We start from the raw sequence: 12,128 nt of genomic DNA on the forward strand, positions 1-12,128 counted from the left end.
TAGTCTCGGCAAAACGAAAAAAAAACAGATTTTTTTTTTAATTCTGTCCAGTTCGTGAACAGTAACAGAACCGAATTTTTTTTTTTTTTTTTTTTTATCTTTTCTCGGCAAAACCAAGAGGAAAAACAAAACAGGCCGTTTTTTTTTCTCGCGGTTTTTCTGTAAAAACCGTAACAAACAATTTTTTTTTTATATGCTTCCTCTGTGAACAGTACCCGTATCGTGAACAGTAACAAGAAAAAAAACTTTCTTTTCTCGGACGCTTTTCAAATCGGCATAAACAAAAACAGCCGCAAAAAAACTTTAATCGGTTTTTCAGGAGAAACCGAAAGAAAAAACAGAATTTTTTTTTTTTTTTTTTTTTTTTTAAAAAAAAAAATTACTGTTCATCCGTGAACAGTAACGGAAACGAAAAAAAATAATTCCACGGCTCAAAAAAAAAACCAACCGATTACATTTTTTTTTTCGCAAACCCTAATAAATGTTTACAAACAATTTTACGAAAATCATCAAAATTAAAATTCGTGGCCTTGGCTCTGATACCACTTGTGGGATTTATCTGTATGCATCCCTTTAATTTTAAGGACTATAACGAATTAACAATGATGATAACTAGTCATAAAATTAAATTGCATTAACAAAAGGTAGAGACTTAGAAATAACCTTTGGTCCTAGCAAATATGGCCTAAGAACAATATCAAAATTGATATTCCCCTATTAGTTGCACCCAAGACGATCTGAGATATGCCCTTCGATTATGCTAGAATCGATCTAAAATTTTCTGTAAAATTTAGTTGTTTTTGTGTTCTTGTGATGAGGGAGATGAGGCAAGGTCAAGAAAAAGCATTAGGGTAGAAATAATTCTCCCATTTTCTCTTATATAAACCGAATTACCAATTTAATTAGGAAAGATATTACTTTCCTAATTTTCGGCCAATATGGACCGAAATAAGGAATAAAAATTTCCTTATTTTTGGTCTTTCCAAAAATATATAATATGTGTTGAATTGTCATCTAGTGAGGATCGAACCCATGACCTCTTGGTATGTGTACCCTCACTATTACCACTATGACACATTCAACTTGTTGATTATTAAATACAACTGATTATATTTAATTACGAATTAACAGATTAATTCGTCCAAGCAAACATTATATATATTTAATTAAATATAACTTATTATATTTAATTTCTAATTGTGATTAATTCGTCTCAACTAATATTATTTAATTTTCATTAAATAATTATCTCATCAACACATCGACTAACTTTTTAGTCATTTTGGGCATCAATGTAATTATATTTCTATAACCACATTTCTCAAACACGTCCTATAGGTGTGACCTTTAGGGACCAGTTGATCACCGCCATCTGTATGATAATAACGTCAAACTTTCTAGCAAGCCAACCGTTATTAAGTAAACGTTAATCAACTGATTAAATATACGAAGTATACCCTTGTGAACCTGTAAGAGATTTACAAATGTTATCACACTAATTTGTGGAGGACACAAGCTCCAACAGGTAGCTGGGTTAAACCTTGAAGCTTGCAGAAATGCAGGAGTTGAGAGGTCACAGGTTCGACTACCAGCTGGGGCGATTATCACTTGGCCACTGCAGCCCCCGAAGGGGGTGACTTACATGGTCCATGTGGTGGTGCGGGAATGCATGGGCCCGGGGGGGACTCAACCCCCTCGTCATCAAAAAAATAAAATAAAATAATAATTAAATAGTTTAGGCATAAGTTAATCTTAATTGTTCCAAGAGCGCGGGGATGGGGGTTCGAGCAACCCGTCTAACTTCTGGTCGCGGTTATGGCGGATTAAATTACCCCCAAAAATCAAAAGCTTTGTGTGGAGGGCCTGCAAGGGAGCTTTACCGTGTGGTCTAAATGTGCAAAAGCGAGTCCGCGAGGCTGATCCGACGTGCCAACGGTGTGGCAAGGAGGAGGAGAGTGAAACTCATGCTCTGTTTAGCTGTCCTTTTGCTCAGGCCGTATGGGATGCGGGTGGTTTAGAGGATGAGACAGTGGGTGATGTCGTATTTGGTGGAAGCATAGTGGACTGGATTGATGGGATTATGAGGCGTGATCAGGGAGAGGAGGTGAGCAAGTATATGGTACTCTTATGGGCTAGTTGGAATCTTCGGAACGAGCTCTATTATGGCGATGCGAGGACTGATCCTAGCTGCTTGGTGGGGAAGGCGTTGAGCTTCTGGGATGAGTGGAGGAAGGCACAACCCATGGGTAACCAGGCGGGGTACGCACAGAGGAGGGAGAAGATTGTGTGGATGAAGGAAATGTAGATCTATATACATACTAACATATTCATATATGTCTAAATTAATTTGTCATAAAATTAAATACGGATTTTATGCATGCAAACAATAATAAAATAGAAGAGAAATCATGTCCTTACATTGATGATTTCGGTAATATGGGCACAAAAGAAATCTCCTTTTTCTTTTGTTCTTGAGCTTTCCTTTAATGGAAGAAACAAGATCCAAGTGTAGGATCTCTCCTTAGGAATAATACCCAAAGCTTACCCTTAATATAATTAATATTACATGAACTAGTATAATATTAATCTTGTGAAAAATGACCCAAAATAATTTGGTATTTGGTCTCTCTAAAACCGGTTAGAGGAAAGGAATTTTGGAGGATTTTTCTCTTTCTAAAACTTAATAATTTTTAGAAGTTGGAATGAATGAGATATCATCACACTATTGCATGTAGTGTATATCAAAAATAAAAGACAAAACCCTTTGCCTTTTCTTTTGTCAAACCGTGTAAGAGGAAAGAAGAGGGGAAGAAAAAGACCCAATGCATGCCCTTGTTTGCCTTCACAATGCAAACTAGGGTTGCATGGCTACTAAAGCATATAATTATTATGTCTTCCACTTATAATATAAACACAATATTTAGCTTAATTCCCCTTCATTTTCGGCACATTGGATAATATGGTATCCATTTTATTTTTGTCAATTTTGTCTTATGTCACATGTCATATGTCACACAAATTTGTTATGTATTTTTAACGTATTAAAAATCAACGTATTAGTAAAAATACGTCATATACAAAATCGACTTGGTAATTCATAATTACTTGTACCAAAATATTTTTACCAATTATAAATCACAACAGATTGTATTTATAATAATTCATTCAATTTCAATTGTTTCTTTAAACAATAATTTCATCCGAGTAATGATACAATTCAATTACTCAGACCGTATCTCATTTAATCACATTTCAATTTGATACGTAAATATACTTCCAAAATCGTCCGTCAATTTTCAAGTAATTTAATTAACTCGTAACATTATACGATTAATTAAATGATCAATTAAGAGCGTTGCCCTATAGGTATGACCTAGGGGGTCAACTGATCACCACGTCGTCCGACGACAAGTAATGTCAAACTCTAGTCAGCCAATCATTACCGATATATGTTGACCAGTTGACAGTAAAAAATACTTCCCAATTGTATTCTTTAAAATGAGATTTAATAATGATATTTAAATCACGTGGTCGCACTATTGTTGAGGACACATTTCCCAACAATCTCCCACTTGTCCTCGACAAGTGTGCGTCACCAATTCTCTTGTCCTATTACTATCTCCCACTCAATGCAAGGTGTCTTTCAGGTCGTACTTGCAAGTAATCATATCTAGAGTGGTTTCCTCGATCTGGAGAATAACTGATTGACCGGACTTATCTATCATAGATACTTTCCGAGCGTGGCCACGCATTTCCAGTTCATTACTCCTCGAGTGGCCCCGAGATATTGTTTTAACCACGACAAGGGGGTGGACAATTCTATCGCACTTATTCCCTTCGACTAGCCCAGACCATCATAACCCAAAATATGCCCATTTGACCCCATTTACGAAGGTCGTAGTAACACAAATCAAAGTTAATCTGAAACTGTGCCATCTTAGGCGAACAGTCTTTAGTCAAAAGAATCGACTCATTAGAATACTATAGTAGCTCTCGCCACGACCAGGCTTTATAAATTTGCCAGAACTCTATAAGCGGTCACTGCCCGACAAAGTGTTCCTAACAGTCTGCCTATGTGATCGACTAGTCATCTCACATGACTCTATGGCACTTGAACTTGCCATCAATCGCATCACACTCTAGTCACTTCGAGACGTCACCTCATACAAGTGACTATGGGCGAATACAATGTTAATCCGTGTTCACTTTAACGGGGTTCAATTGTCACTACAACCCGTTTGGATGTAATAAAGTATAAAAGGAGTTTTTAAAGAAAAACTCGAACGACAAATGCGATTATCACATATAAATAGTCAATGCCTGATTACTAATTCATATTCTATAATCTAATTTGATCTTGCATGTAGTTGTTAATTTCAATTCAATTGAAATGACATGACTCATCATGTTTAGCCTTTGAGAAGGCTTTGGTTAGTAGGTTTTATCAACTTCTTGTACCTTACTCAACCATACTACATACTCGTTTTCCTTTGTAATGTATACATTTGCATCACAAAACTTTCTGAGTACGTGTCGAGATCCAATCAAGACACAGGTCCTCTAGCCTAAGAACAGCTCCCACTGTTTTCACAGTGTGCGGGACTCATCCTCTTGCACATATCATGATTACAAGTGTACTCAATTTCCGTTATAAATATCTCTCATTGTTCTTTATTGCCTAGAACGATTCTAGAAAATCTATTTCTTAAATATCATAACCACAATGGTATCTTAACCATCCTGATGTGTTTTGATTATGGTTTTGTCGGAAACCATGCGCAATCTCAATTGTCAATTGTCACTTGTGTAACACCCTTACACAAAAATTGCATCATAAACACTTTGCTTTACTTCCTTAATGCTTCTACATGCACTTAAGGGTAATCTTTATAGCTTACTAGGTAAAGATTACTTGAATTCGATTTTGAAAAACAATTCATCATACTCAAAGTATATGAAGTGTTATACATCATTTTCTATTTAATTGATTTGGCAGCGGAAGCAAATGGAATCAATCAAATATGTTCAACTTGGTTGAACTAGTCATGAATCTTATCAACATAAGACTTCTTATTGACGCTAATATCACCTGGATTTATCTACATAAATCTAGATATTAAAGATGTGTTATATTACTCCAAAAGTCTTAAATCATTCTTAATGATCAATATGTCATCCACATATCGGACTAATTAAAATTTCCGTAACTACCACTAAACTTCATGTATAAACACAACTTCTCGACTTATCGAGAAATGTTTTATCACATGATCAAAATGTTGATTCTAACTCATTGATGTCCTACTTAAGACCCTCTCTTAAGGTTCACATTATCTTAGGATTGCAAGAATCTACTAAACTCAAGACATGTATTGAATACATTCCTTCTATTGAAGAAGTGGGTTTTAGATTCACTCGCTATGTATTTCATAATCTCATAATGAAACACAATCCCTAAGAAGATCCAAACAGACTTAAGCATTTCAATTAGTGCAAAACCCTTTGCAACCAATCTTGCTTTGAAATATCTCTTTATTAGTGCAAAACCCTTTGTCACTAATCAAGCCTTTTCGTTTCGGATTTTCATGGCTCTAAGCCTTGTATTGAGTTGTGACTTAAACACTCTTATGTAAGTCATATGTTCATTACTTTCTAGAAGTAATCAACTTGAATCAAACAATTTCTTTTGTAAGTTATAAGCTCTTTACTTTCTTAAAAGTAGCATGAATTCATCATTTTTAACAAGTGACGAATTTAACCTCCTAGGTTTTAAAGAAACAATGTCTTACACAAAACGTCTCATGTAGCCAAGAAAGACCGGTTTCTTGCGACATAGCATTCTTTTAACATTCTTTGTGGCTCTTGAATAATTTCTCCCACTCTGTCTTCTAGAAATAGACTTGTATTTTTAGAAAGACAGCTTCACGAGCCACAAACCCGGTGCACTCGTGATAATTGAAAGGGAAAAATGAGCATTTGTTTCTTGTGAAAACTTACAAACATGGTACCTTACCATATCATATCTCATATGATTCGTTTTAGTGGAAAAATAATTTAGACAAAAATGATAATATCCCCAAAAAGGATCAAGTAACTCAAAGTAACTTGATTGAAGTTCAAACCATATCGAATAGCGTTTGATTTCTTATCCAACCACACATTATTCCATAATGCGTGCTAAGAGAGATTAACTTGTGATACTATATCACATTTCCTTTGGCTTATATCAAAGTCTTCACTTTGATAATCCCATCACGACTAAATCGTGATTCCTTGAACTCTTTAAACTTCTTCAAAGATTTTTCTATTTACCTTATTAAGTGAACACATTAGCGTCAACTTAAATCGTTGGTAAAAGAAAATGATCAACCTATTTTGGATCAATGATTTACAACCTCGATCTCCTTTTCAACCAAAAGGCAGGAGACATCTTGCTTTGAATACAAGATACGCATATACCATTAACAATCTAATGGTTTCAAGAGTACTCAATAACTCCTTGCGTTCATCATTCCAAAATTTAAGGTTTAATCTTGGGTTACCAATTTGAATCTTACATCATCTACATGATATATCATTCTAGTTTGGTTTAGAATATAATCACCTTGATAATGGGCTAGCCATACATCAAATCGTGGTGTATAGGGTCACAAAAAGTGAAAACCTCTATTGTATCTTAACAAGTTTATATTCTTATTTAGAGTTTATGCACTTAATAGTCATAATTAATTACAACTCCAAACCCAAAAACTAGATTTCGTACACAATGACTCTTTCTTTCGACTTCATTGTTGCTAGTCGTCATACTCTAATCATCCTATGTATCAAACATAATGATGAAAACCTCCACTGGTTTCTAATATTGACGAAGTGGTACTAGCAAAATTTATGTTTAATCAAATAAACATTTTAAAGAAGAAGGTCCCATTAGATGTCCCACAACTAACTTGTTGATTCTTCAATAATTTGGGGTAGTTTCCTTTCTCCACTAGTAGAAAAATGACATTAGGCAAGTAGAAAAGGCTACGGTCGCTAAAAATAACCGTAGCCAATTATAAAAGGCTACGGTTTTTGTAAAACAACCGAAGCCATAAATTTGTGACAAGGAAAAGGCTACGGTTAATTTTATAACCGAAGCCTAATGTTTCTATTTTTTTTATAAGGCGCTCCCCTCCGTCTGTGTACCCGTTTCCCTAAATTGGATTTCACATATTCTCTCAACCACCTTGACATCCATTCTCAGCGCACCATTAATCAATCTCATACAAATGTGTTCCTTCATTTTCGATCTACCTTCAGTAATGTTTATCGCCCTTGATCTTCGATCTACCTTCCAATCCTCTTACTTCCTATCTCCGGCTTTCCCCCAATTCCTTTAATTTCCCCCATTTTTCTAGGGTTTTACGATTATCAACCACCTTTGGCGGAAGATTTGGTGTCTCCAGGTACTCAATCAATATCTTTCTCTTCGTTTCTCTTCACTTTGCGATTTCTGACGATTTTATTAACAAAATCTTCGACTAGGGAAGGAAATTAGAATGGAGATTTCTGAGTCAATTGTTGCGATGTCTTACGATTTCTGAGAAACGAAGGTAATTCCTCTTTCTTCTCATCTCTAATCAATTTATGTCGTTTTGTTTGTTTTTTAGGGTTTATGCTGAACGTATTGTAGACTAATCTTGTTTGTTAGATTTTATACTGATTAGGAGTAAATTTGTGACAGATTGCTTTAAGGCAGGAGTTATGCAAAAACTGTAATTATTCGGTGTCAAATTAGGACTTTTTCTATGTTAATCGGTTTACATCGTCACTGGTCAGCAAATATTCCCTACAGAGATTTTTTGTTGACAGAGGTCTGTGTCAAATTAGGACTTCGCGAGAGTACTGCTTACATCATCAAGACTTTTTTAAATGGGTAGAAATTTTGTAGATGGAAATCTTGGAAGTATTTAAAAAGTGTGTATTTGGAGATTAATGTATTAACTTTTTCATATGGAAATCATAATCATTGGATGATAATTTGTGGAGCTCCCAAAATATATTTGCATAAATAATTTTTTTTTTTTATTTTTTGATTGAGAATTGGCTACGGTTGTTCATATTAACCGTAGCCTTTTTAAACATATGGCTACGGTTGTTCATATATAACCGTAGCCTTTACATGACTTTTGGCTACGGTTCACCAAGACAACCGTAGCCTTTTATATTTTAGGCTACGGTTATACAACCGTAGCCATAAGTCCCTCACTTAAGGCTACCCCCTGATTTACTACGGTTAGACAACCGTAGCCGTATGCCATTTTTAACCGTAGCCGTATGTGTTTTTTGTACTAGTGCTCGTGTCCAACATTTAAGACAATGGAAACTTTATCGGTCGGGATTGATAGGTTTAGTATCGTCATACTCAACAACTTTACCTTTAACATTACCTTGTATCAATTCCATTATAATCTTTACTTCTTGAACCTCGTCCTCATCTTAACGGTTTAAGAGAATGCTCCCACTTATTTCAATGAGTCTTTGCTTTGAGAAGCAAAATTGAATTCATGAAGATTACTCTTCATTTGTTCGTTTTAGTCTTAAAACTTTCATTGAAGTGGTTGCGTTATTTTGGTCAATTACGAATTCTGAAAATCTAATCACCAAAAAAATTTATCGCTTCAAGGTACTTAATTCAATTAAGTATATGAATAACAATCCATTGTAAGTAGATGTGTTAGTCAAGAATCAAAAACCTGTTTGATAATGAATAACTTTAATCTATATTCTTTACAAGAGATCCTTAGCAATGGTTTATTTAAGGTTTTAGAAGCAAAATCATATTTGTCTTTAGTTACGATGTTTTAATGGAGATTTAAATCAAAAATCGAAATGATATCGTATATGAATTGTGGTAAAGAAATAGCACAATATGATAACGGAATAGTGGAAAACTTAACATTTATCGTTTTATTAATACTTGTAAATAACAAGTAAAGCATTTACATAGTGACCTCTACCCAACTATGATAAATGATTCCAAGATCCAAATTCATATTAACTTAGGCACGGTATGGCCGATGAAACCCTTATCAATATAATTCGGTGGATTAACGTTTTAATCGATTCTACTTTTAGAACTCTTGGTCGATAAAATTACTCTAATATTTATCTATAGCCCGGAACACATGCAACTACGGTCGCGAATACTTCCGTTGAGCTCAATCCAAATTTCGAATAAATGTGTCCATGATCCAAGTCCACATCAACTTGGGCACGGTATGGCCGATGAAACCCTCATTAACATGAACTCGGTGGATTAACACTCATCACCCACTTCCCCTACGTAACAAGGTTTGTACCCCGGTAGGGCCGAGTGCACTCCCTCGCGAAATAGGTTTTCATGGTTTCTACTATTTGGTAAGGCTATGTCTCAATTGTTTGTTTTAGCGAGAGGTCATGTCAATTTATTATCTATCACGTTTTAAGTGAACTAAAGCGGTGAACTACGATAATTCTAATTGACACGGTCGATAAACTCGATAAAAGATGCATGTTTTAGTTATGGCGATTTAGCGATGCATGCGACATAAAATAAAATGCAAGCATAAAAATAAATAAACAAATCCTAGTATGGCCTTTCCTAGAATAGAAAAACTATTTAACTATTACAAATTCGGAAACCAACTCCATTGGTCCCTTGAGCTTCGGTTGTGGCACGCATCTCGAGGTAACACCGTCTTTATGTATCGCCATTCTTGAAGAAATCCGTCTTTGGGAACTCCGGAATGAATAAAATTACATAACAAATTACATAATTTCCTATTATACATTTGTAACTAAAATAAAATAAATCTATTAAATTACAAAACGGTGATACGAGATCACAATAAATTACAACCGAATCGATATTCCCATACATTTCGGGAAATACCAATTAAAATCTAAGGCCATACTAAGTAAAATTACATAATTCAAAATTACATAAAATAAATTATGACAATCATAAAGAAAAATGCAGCATTATAATATGTATGAACATGCCCAATATTATGCTAAATCGCCTTTAATTAGCCAATATCGTATATTACTCGGTTTTTACGGATTTGCGTGATTTCAACATTTTACAATCACAAAAATTACATAAATTCATATTTATGCACAAGTTAATTACCCTAACCTCTTAGGACTCAAAATATAGTCTTCACTAATAATTTGACCATAATTAACTCATATTACTAAAATTGTTCATAATTGGATCAAAAATTACAAAAATAAGCTATAAACTTCAAATAAATTTGAAATTTGAAATTTAAACTCATGAACATTCTGGAAAAATTCCATGACACTCATAATGTTCAAAAACTTAGGTTAAAAATTTCGAAATTTTCCGGAAAAACAATGTTGCGGTTTATCGGTTTTGACTAAAATAATCATAAAACATGAGGAAAAATATATTCATCAACTTTTCAACTTTAGATCTGAAAAAGATAATAAAATGCAACATTTTATGTTTTTCTTAAGTCATAGAGTATGGTTTATTAATTTTTCACTAATAAAGTCACTATTCATGCCATTTTTCTTCAAAAATCCATAAATCATGCAAAAAGACTTCACAATAGCCTATTATTTTACACACATCTTGTAAAATTGCATGTGACATCATACTAAATTTCTATGACCAGATTCGAAATTTATCTCATATTAACCTATTTTTCACCTAAATCCGAATTAAATAATGAAAAATCCATTTTTCGAGCATAACAAGTCCAAAAATTATGAAATTTTACAGGTTATCTCAAAATAATATATGTGACAACATATCCAAAAATCACTGGAAAATTTGAAGTATAGCTCATTTTAGACCGAAAATGACATTTTTACTCATAAAATCATATTTAAATGCCATTATTGTATAATATGAACAATAAAAATCCGTAAAATTAACCAAAATATCCTAAAACATTTTAGGACCAGAAATATTAACATGCATGAATTAATTTCGTGATATATCATAATAACACAAATTTTACAAGTTTTATATGTTAATCTTTATAACTCGGAAAAACTTTTAACCGATTTGCATGCAAAAACCGTGGCTCTGATACCAATTGAAGGAAATGTAGATCTATATACATACTAACATATTCATATATGTCTAAATTAATTTGTCATAAAATTAAATACGGATTTTATGCATGCAAACAATAATAAAATAGAAGAAAATCATGTCCTTACATTGATGATTTCGGTAATATGGGCACAAAAGAAATCTCCTTTTTCTTTTGTTCTTGAGCTTTCCTTTAATGGAAGAAACAAGATCCAAGTGTAGGATCTCTCCTTAGGAATAATACCCAAAGCTTACCCTTAATATAATTAATATTACATGAACTAGTATAATATTAATCTTGTGAAAAATGACCCAAAATAATTTGGTATTTGGTCTCTCTAAAACCGGTTAGAGGAGAGGAATTTTGGAGGATTTTTCTCTTTCTAAAACTTAATAATTTTTAGAAGTTGGAATGAATGAGATATCATCACACTATTGCATGTAGTGTATATCAAAAATAAAAGACAAAACCCTTTGCCTTTTCTTTTGTCAAACCGTGTAAGAGGAAAGAAGAGGGGAAGAAAAAGACCCAATGCATGCCCTTGTTTGCCTTCACAATGCAAACTAGGGTTGCATGGCTACTAAAGCATATAATTATTAGGGATAATTCACGTGGTGCCCCTGAGGTTTGGCTTAATTCACGTGGTACCCCTGCTTTTAAGAATGTGCGCATGGTGCCCCTGAACTTTCATTTTAGTGCACCATCTACCCTTATTTTTTTTTTATGTTATGACGCCGTTAACACACTAACATTAACTATATAACTCCCTTGTCATCTCATCTTTATCCTCACAAAACACTTCATCTTTTTCCCTCAAAATGTTCCTTTTTTCTTGTTACAATTCTCCAATTTTTTGAGTCAGTCTTCCAAACTATCTATCTTCCTCTTCTTGTCATTTTCTCCACCACAATTCAATTTCACACCACAACAATTCATCCATAATTCCATACACTCCATTAATACACCACCAAATTCATCATCATGGTTCACAGTTCTCAGCCCGCGACATCAATCACCAATTCAACTAATCACTAATTC

Source organism: Silene latifolia, chromosome 5, assembly GCF_048544455.1.
Source record: "Silene latifolia isolate original U9 population chromosome 5, ASM4854445v1, whole genome shotgun sequence".
NCBI lineage: Eukaryota > Viridiplantae > Streptophyta > Magnoliopsida > Caryophyllales > Caryophyllaceae > Silene > Silene latifolia.